This window comes from Hordeum vulgare, chromosome 2H (assembly GCF_904849725.1).
Source record: "Hordeum vulgare subsp. vulgare chromosome 2H, MorexV3_pseudomolecules_assembly, whole genome shotgun sequence".
Classification (NCBI taxonomy): Eukaryota; Viridiplantae; Streptophyta; class Magnoliopsida; order Poales; family Poaceae; genus Hordeum; species Hordeum vulgare.
The window spans coordinates 94816452-94826013 of record NC_058519.1 but is presented as its reverse complement, the minus strand read 5'-3'; the positions used below and the strand labels follow the sequence as shown (position 1 = coordinate 94826013).

Below are 9562 nucleotides of genomic sequence, written 5' to 3'. Positions count from 1 at the left end.
TGCCCGAAGGACGCAAACGGTCGGCGGCGAGGGGAGGAGGAGAACCGGGGAGGGGCGGACGCGATATGCGCCGGAGTGACAGCTGCCTAGGGGCTATTTTGAAAAAACAAAACGGTTTTTCCACTTAATGAAGAACCGCGGGTTAATTTCGGAAAAACAGGGGGACATTTCTAAAAAACGCTACGACATACGGTAGAGTCGACGACGAGGCGCCTACGGTGACTTCGTAAATATTAGGTTGATATGCCGACTCAATCTCTTAAAGGTACTCAAAGAAATAGAATGTGTGTGGATGTTCATAGGAATGAGTGTATGAGTATGTATAGAGGGTATGCGTCTGTACTCATAAAAAAAATTGAAATTGGGTTAGATCAAGGATTTGTGTCTCATAAAATAAGGATAATTTACGAATCTTTACACAATATTAAACCAGACGGGCATCCTCTCCCATCAAACAAACCGCAGCTCTAGTACCTACGAACTGAACAGTCTAACAGCTACACAATCTAATTTTCCATTCCAATTGACAAGGAGCAGCACACAATCTATGATAATTCTACACGTTATGCTAGCGCTAAGCTAGGTGCATGCTTCATGTGTTGATCAAGACTTGAACTCTCGGTCTGAGAGTCAGAGGACGGGGCATCCGTCCACCATCACGCCCTTGGCGGTGGGGCAGGCGGCGAGGTCGCAGTACTCGCCCCTGGAACCCCCACCAATCGAGCTGGCTGCCCCAGCTGGTGAGCGCGAAGTAGAGGAGCACCCCCATGATGGCCACGCCGCCGTCCATGGCCGCCGACAGCACTTAGTTGTACCGCTTCCACCACCCCTTACGGTACCGGAACACGAAGAAGTTGAAGACCATGCCGACGAAGCCCCACGCCGTGTAGTTGAGCGTAGACGCCGGCGGCATCATGCCCGTGGCCCCCAGGATGACGGGCAGGTTGATGAGGCTGATCCAGCCGGTGTGCCGCGGCAGCGCCCTGGCCAAGAGCCACACCACCACCGGCCCGGCCAGCCCAAAGAGGAAGAACCAGTTGAGCGCCGAGTAGTAGCCGAGCGGCCCGAAGATGCGGCGTGGGCCGACGAGGCCCTAGATCACCGACGCGTCAAAGAAGACGTGGTCGCCCGGGCACGTCCACGGGCTGCCCTCCGGGAGCTGGCCCTTCTCGCAGATGTGCGGCACGATGGTCAGCAGCCACCACGCCACCACCGTGTTCACCGTCGACGCCACCACCGTCCCCACAAACTGAACGAACATGAACACGTTGGTTGGACTTGGACGTACGTACAGGATTAATCTTCATAATTTGTAATCAGCGTGCAGTTACGTACCTGCACCAGGAACATGGATCTTGGTGGGATCTTCATGTAGTGGCCGAGCTTGAAGTCGGTAAGGAAGGAGACGGCCTGGTTCATGCTCATGTAGCCGTACACCTTGAAGCACACCTTGGCGATCGGCTTCCCCGGCATGATCAGACCCCAGCAATACTCCGTGATGATATTCAACCCCGGCGTCTACAATTGATTATTAATCCAACGCCACACAACTGATTAACGATACGATTGTGCACGTCCATCGATCCGTATACGGTCGGTCAGCATTTAGCATGTACGTAGTACCGTGTTTGTGGTTGCGGTGATGACACTGATGGGGAGCATGAAGATGAAGGCCATGGCACAGACCACAAGGAGGGCCCACCATGGCAGCTGCACCTCCTCCTTGAACACGGTGCAGAGGACCATGGATACCGCCATGGACGCCGCGAGCAGGATGTAGAACCATCAGTTGGGGATGTCGTCGTATCTCTTCATCAGCCTCGCGTGCACGTCCATCTTGCCCTTGTACGACTCCCGGAACCTCTGGTACATCTCCCTTGATGCAGAAATTAACAACTCAATCAAACAGGCAACACACACAGTACGTACGTACATAACTGCAACACGAGCAGCTAAAATGTCGGTGATTTAGTAACAAGGACATACTTGCCGTAGAAGAATATGACGTGGCTCAAGGTGGCGGCGATGGTGGCGAAGCCGAGGCCGTAGCTGACGGCGAAGAAGAGGTTGAGGTGGATCCTGCCCTGCTTCGCGTAGGCGTCCATGTCGATCTCGAACTTGTCGTTGACGATGTTGTAGAGCTGGCCGGAGGCGTCGAAGAGCTCGTTGGAGAAGAGGGGGTACCTGCTGGCGCTGTAGATGTTGAGCACCCAGTAGGCGACGGACAACATGATGTAGACGAGGAGGATGTAGCCAACGAGGACGTTGGCGGTGGCGAAGAAGGGCGTCACCAGCGGGCTCCCCAGCCAGGAGACCACCATAGACCAGTCGAGGGTGAAGGCGCCGATGCCGAGCCCGTTCAGGCCGGACCCGGTCTGCTGCATCGTGATCGACTTTGGGAACACCCAGCACACCCACGACACGACCGTCAGCGTCGGGAACAGGTACCCCGGCACCGTGTACCACGCGAAGCTGCAGATGAGCGCGATTAGGAAGAACTTGCCCCGCGTCATCCGCCGCTTCTCCTTCTCGTGCATTGCCCTGCCATCAAATTTCAGTCTGGATCACTCTCTCAGATCAGATCGATCATCTCCTTCTCGTCACTTGAATAAATTGATTAGGTTACACTTGACAAAATAAATCATCGACCAGGGAAGCACGTACGTACGTACGTACGTACGTACCTCATGAGACAAACCTGCACCAGGCTCACCGGCCACCACATGTGCGCAGGCTCCACCACGTACTTCCTCATCAGCCCTGCCCATCCGTACCCCAACACCTACGTACGTGGTATGCATGGATGGAACACCGGTCAGATTCATAAACATACAGTTAGATCGATCGAGTGAAACAACAAACGGATCTAACTAATAGGTCAGTTACCTGAGTCGTGATGACGAGGAGCAGGCTTGTGACGAAGGAGATGTTGCGCTTGTAGAAAGCCTTGATGATGGTGATGATGCCGATGGCGTAGGCGTTGCCACCGCCGAAGGAGGCGCCGGCGTTGGCGAAGATGGAGATCAACACGTGCTCCTTCACGATTGAAGGGCCCCGGGTTCAGCGAGCACTCTCGTCCGAATACCCTGAACTTCTTCTCCGGCAGCACCCGCGCCAGGAAATGCCCGACCACAGCGCCACCACCTGCATCCATATCCATATCCATGCATGCATGAGCGATCCGTGAATTCCCCCAATCAGCATGGGCGTCCATGGAGTAGTACTGAGTAAGCAGAGTAGAGCACTGACCTGGATGAAGATCTGGCTTATGACGATGGGCTCGGAGCGGTAGGCGAAGAACTGGTTGAGGAAGGAGAGGAGCGCGCACGAGAGGAAGCCCATCGTCCACATCCGGAACGTCCATACCGGCAGCGACGGGTCGTCGGTCACCGGCACGGTTAGCCGGACCTGCTCCACCTGGGACACGTCGTCCTCGTCGCCCGCGCCGCCGGCACGTTTGATCTCCATTGCGGCTTGCGAGACATATCAGAGTCTGAACAGTTCAAGAACGAGGTTGTCGGCTATAAACACAAGCGGTTTGTTAAGATCCATTGACCAGAGAATCTCAGATTCTATAACTAAACCTAGGCAGCACCAGCGCGGCAAGGTGCTCCTCTGGTGCGATGAACGGCGAGCAGGCGAGGGAGGCATGAAGGCAGCACCAGGCGATGGAGGCGAGGCAGGTGAGGGAGGCAGGAAGGCAGCACCAGGTGATGGAGGCGAGGGAGGCAGCACCAGGCGATGCGTGCGTGTGGGCGTGCATGCGTGGGTGTTCAACTGTTTACGAGGTGGGGAGGTAGATGTTTTGGTTTTTGTTTTGTGAAACGGATTGGCTTAAGGAGGGATGAAAAAATCGGTGAAAAAAAATAATGAAACCATGCTAGCGGTGGGGGATCTGCCGTGGTCGAACCATCACGACAGACGGCAGATCCCCTTTAATAGTAGAGATTTCTCAGGAGGTTATACATTGATGCTGGTGATGGTGGCCGTCCCAGTTGGTGCAATGCTGTTGCTGGCCGAGTCGTACTGGCTCAAGTATGAGCGCCATTACCAGCAGCAGCAGCCGCCGCCGGAGCCGGCCGATGTCAGGCTGCTGGTCGTCCTGATGGCGTTCGAGTGGCTGCTGGCGTTTGTCATCGTCGGAGCGGCGTCCTCCGCGCTAATCGTGGACCTCGTCTCCACGCCCGTGTGCGCGTCGTACCAGCTCGCCGCCGACGGCATGGCATGCGGCGCGGGGACGCTCGCTACGGCGTCGGCTGTCGGGCTGCTCTGGGTCGTCGGGACCCGGTTGCGCCATGATCAGGCGCCTCCGCAGGCTCCAGCCTAACTCCTAGATAGTCAATTTGATTTTGCAGCTGGTCAATGCATGTCTCTGGTGCCTGCTTGATTTCGATAGGGAAAAATAATACTGCATTTCCCTTATTTCTCCAAAATAAAATAAAAATATAATTTTGACCAGAGTGGGATTTGAACCCACGCCCTTTCGGACCAGAGCCTTAATCTGGCGCCTTAGACCAACTCGGCCATCTGATCATTTTGTCATAAATTTCGTGTTCGCTCTCTAAAAAACAGCGAGTGATTCCAGGTAATTCCCATCACAGACCTCTACGCCTGACAGTGAAACTAGAATCAACGGCTAAAGGAAAACCATAATCGTAAACTAGAGAGAAGAACTTGTGGGAGGAGAAATCTCGATACAGGTTTGCAACTGCTAGTTAGTGATCAACAATGGCTGCATGCATCATCACGATGCAGAGATCGGAACGATCCTCTTTTTCAAAAAAAAAGAGAAAGAAGAAAGCTAGTAATCAACAGTCAGGACGGAAATCAGGAGGGCATGATCAGCAGCTAGCTTGGGGAGCGGTGTCTGTGCTCGAGTGAAATATTACTCGAGAGATGCTGACAGTGGCTTCTCAAAAGCAATTTCCTTGGGGTGGTCGGTCTCGGTCCGTCGGTGTAAGGAGACGGGTCTCTCCTCGTCAAGTTCATGGCACTGGAGCAACGGGACGAGGAATGTGGCCATCATTTTGGGCTGACGGGCAGTGTAGTTGTAACTAGAATTACTGAAATGACAACAAGATCTGAAGCTTCTTGCAAGCTTTTTACAGTATGAGTGAGAGCTTATGGGATGCATAAATCTTTTCAGCAGAGAGATGATTTGACCGACATGGCCTCTGTAATAGGTAGTCTCATAATAGATGGTGACATGCAGGGTTTTGGGACTAGGGCAGTTGTAAGAACAAGTGTGTGACATCGGCCATAGCTAGATTTGTCCTATCATGTCATGTCATGTATACCGGATCAAGGTGATCAAAGGCATTACATAGCCACACCTACATGCTCGCAATGCATAGACGGATTGTAGACGCGAATAAATTGTAGTGGTTGAAGTAAAAGGTGAACCGGTGGTTGGGGCATCGTTCAATCGGTGTCACAGCCTCACTGTCACAGTGGCATGCTATATATATGCTCTTGTAATCAATCGGCTATAGCCAAACAGGGAAAAACCTCGACGAGTGAGCACGCGGTGCCATGTGACCTTGGTTGGCAGCAGGGGAAAATCCTACTCATCTCAGGTAGTCAGGTATGCAGTACCATCTACATGCTCCCGTGTTATCTTCCGAGACATTGCATTCTTTTTCAACAAGCTTTTTTCCTTGGGTTGTACTAATTGTTTTCCATTTCTAATCCCCTGTCAAAGATTGGAGCTAACCACTACACCTGCCATCTAGTACTGCGGTAATGTGGCAGTTACTCCTGTGAGAGGCCGACCGCATTACATCAAATGTTGTCGCACACCTTAGGTCTGTTGTTTCAAATCTGGACTATTCTTTTGATGTAGACATATACGTGTATAAACTTATATGAACAAATAGATTCATGTGTGATGTAGACAAAAATGAAAAATACATGCATTAAAATAGGCTTAATCTTTGTTGTATTTGTGTTAGATATTTCTCTTTTTTGTGTATCATGCAAATATCAAATTAGTTGATGAAATTTTATACATACATGAAGGATATGCACATATATTTGTAGAAATAAATGGACATTTTTGAAACCTTCAAATACATTTTAATCTTTTTTTGGCAAAACGGCCTTTGCAGCGGCACACTATTTGCCGAGGTCGCTTTCATATCCAGTACCCTATGGACGACCGACCCGTATAGCCCGGTCCTTTATTCCTTTCTTTCTCTCCTTTCCTTCCGGACCATGGAGCTCATAGCTTGCAATTTCTATGGCTGACAGCCTCCTTCGTCGGGGATAAATACTCCACCCTTGCGGCCACACCACCTATGCTGCACTACAACTAGTACCTGCCTAGCAACTCCTGTCATGTCAGACAGACCCCGCCCCGGCGTAACTCTAGCGAGCACCGGAGTTGTGGAAGAAGGTGAACAAAGTGTTTTGCGCTGCGATAATGCTGCCGCTTTTCTATTCTCTCCTTTTATTTAGCTGTTGCAAATTCTAACAGAAACGGGAAAACGGAGCACGATCGGGTCATGAGTGCTGCCATCCCAACACTCCCCACTCGTCGCCCGTCATGGCACCGTGACCGTTCAGTCGTGCCATCCCACGATCGGGTCAAGACATCACAATCCTAGCTAGCTACTGCCGAGTCGCAGTTTGATTATTTCCTGACGAAACTGAAAAAGACTTTGCTACTGTCGAAACTAAAACTATTCGACACCTAAAACCCTGCTATAAGCTGAACTGAAGTTTACCGTGACATGTCATGCCTCTCACTCCCTCTTAGCTAGCCATGATCGTTCCACGTGGCATGGACGCACTGTTTCTGCTTGTTCTTCTGCTCCTCGTCTCCGCGGGTGCTGTAGCGGGCGGCGACGACGAGACGGGGCTTCCCTGGCTCAACCTTCGAGGCATCGATGATCACGACCGAGTGGGCACGCGTTCGAGGAGCGATCGTTCATGGAGGTTAATTATCTCCATGGGCGGCGCCTGTGGCCGCTTCGCCCGCCTCGTCGTCGAGACGGGGAACGCAAGCTAGCTCTTCCGGGAGCGCCTCCCGGGCGCTAGCGCGCGATCTCACCTTATTCTGCCTCGAAGACAAGGCCCTCGCCGAGTTCAAGCCCAAGTTCCGAAGCCTCGGCGTCGAGGACCGGTTCGCGGAAGCTGTTCGAGGCGTTCGAGCGGGTGTCGGTGAGATCCCTGGCCACCGACGCGGCCACACCTCCTACACTTTGTGATTGATTTTAGGAAATTGAATAAAGCTACTAGAAAAGGTCACTGCACTTTGCCTTTTATTGATCAAATGTTAGAAAGATTATCTAAGCACATACACCTTTTTTCCTTGATCTGTACTCTGGATTTTCTCAAATACCTATGTCAAAAGAGGACCAAGAGAAAACTACCTTTATTTGCCCTTTTGGAACTTATGCTTATAGGCGTATTCCTTTCGGCCTATGCAATTTACCTGTCACCTTTCAAAAATGTATGACTGTTATATTCTCTTACTTTTGTGAAAAGATTGTTGAGGTTTTCATGGATGACTTCTCTGTTTACGAGACTTCTTTTGATGATTGCTTGAGCAACCTTGATCGAGTGTTGCAGAGATGTGAAGAGAGTAATCTTGTATTGAACTGGGAGAAGTGCCACTTTATGATGAATGAACGTAAAGTGTTTGTGCATAAAATTTCCAAACGAGTTATTGAGACGGATAAAGCCAAAGTTGATGCAATAGAGAAAATGCATTGCCCAAAAGATATCAAAGGTATAAGAAGTTTCCTTGGTCATGTTGGTTTCTATAGGCGTTTCATTAAAGATTTCTAGGCCATTAACTATATATAATATGAACCTACATTCTATAATGAATCTAATGATAGTGATTTGGCTTATGAATGCTAATACTCTTTTCTATAAGCCGGATCACAGTAGAGATACTTTGACTTCACACAAATCTTATACGGAAAGTACATGTTTCAACACATGAAGATCTTTTATAAATGAAACGAGCATTTATGTAAGTAGATAATTATACCATGCGGCCAAATCAACCACAGATAGGTCCTGCAACGAATTATATACTCACAATTAAGACCTATATGTTCATTTTTGAATTAATAGGATGTAGTTGAAACACCTTAGGTGCTTTATTGGACATATTTCCATTTTATTCATTCCGATGTCAGGTATGCTTTGCATGTCACGGTTTCTAAAGATATAGGGGATCTCTATTAAACTCCGAATGTCGTGCATTTTGCATCCCACAATATATTGAAAATAATGGACAAACTTAAGGAAAGCCTTTCTTATATCTATTTAAAGAAACCCATTGATATATTAGTATCATTATCCTTTCTGTAACGAACTAATCATGTTGTCTTCAACCACTAAAAAGAGGAGACTGAAAGACATCTAAGCTCCTGGTTGTGTTTCGGAACTGATGATGTACGATTAGTGGGACTGAAATTTTAATCGAGTATTCTACATGTGTTTAGTCCCAAGTTGTAAAATGAATGTAGTTTAGAGCCACATATGAAATAAAGAGGGGACGTAAGATGCTCGTAGCAACATGAGTGACCATTCGTGTTGTGGAGGATGGTTGAAGACGGTGTATAGTGGCCTTGTCGAATATGTCGGTACATGTACCATGTTAATTTAGTTATGCCTTTGTACACTAATACATGACGTTTTTAGCTCAATTTAAACTGCACAAATGTCCTACATTAGTTTGTAGAGGAGGTATATGGGTAGAGATGCTGTCAATCTTGCCCTGAAGATGTGTAGGAGTTTGCGCTAAATCTCATCAGCAAATATCGTCGCCTTGTTGTCCATGCATGATCGACTCCGTCTCGGATTCATAGCATCATGTCCTCGCATTGGATTCAACTTCTAAACTAATTTAGTGCAATTCCATTTTCTTACTTAGGATTTCGTATACGTGTGAAAGTTGATGGATCGCTTTTTTTAGAAAAGAAGAGTGCCTCATGTCTCTGCATCAGAAAGATGCATATGTCTTTATTAAAAGAAGCAATCAAATAGTGTGGGTCCAATATAAAAAGGTGGATCGCTTAACAACGAAGGTACGAAGTGCAACCCATTACATGCCCCCTTTGCTCCTGGATCAGTTGTAACTTGTGGCGAGTAATCCAAGTATTCCATATCTGCATGAAGTTGTAACAATTGGCACATGACTCAACCTCCATATGCAGGGACCTTTGCTCTGCCTTGCGGTAATTAAGTTGTAAAGGAAGCTGCCGAGTAATTCCCGTGACTGGTTCCAGAGTCTAAGGGCTCCTTTGATACAAAGGAATTCTATAGAATTTTTGGAGGATTGAAACCCTTAGAATTATTTCCTATGTTGGTCTTTTGAATCATAGGATTGAATCCCATAGGAATTTTTCCTATGAAATCTTTTGTACTACATTTCATAGGAAATCTAACATCCACTCCAACTTTTTTTTATAATTACTTTGTTTTTCTTGTAACATCAAACACTCCTTACTAATCCTATAGGGTTCAAATGAACATGCCACTTCAATCCTCTATTTTTCCTATTCCTGCGTTTTGAAAATCCTGCGAATCAAAGAGGCCCTAAATT

General features: G+C 48.4%; 1 non-coding gene and 1 pseudogene across 1 annotated transcript; both read right to left on the bottom strand.

Moving 5' to 3' along the window:
- Positions 1 to 630: 630 nt before the first annotated feature.
- Positions 631 to 3468, bottom strand: LOC123429683 (annotated as a pseudogene).
- A 984-nt stretch (positions 3469 to 4452) lies between these two features.
- On the bottom strand, positions 4453 to 4533 carry TRNAL-AAG. Its single transcript has one exon. It is a non-coding gene; the product is annotated as a tRNA-Leu (tRNA).
- Between the last annotated feature and the right edge of the window lie 5029 nt (positions 4534 to 9562).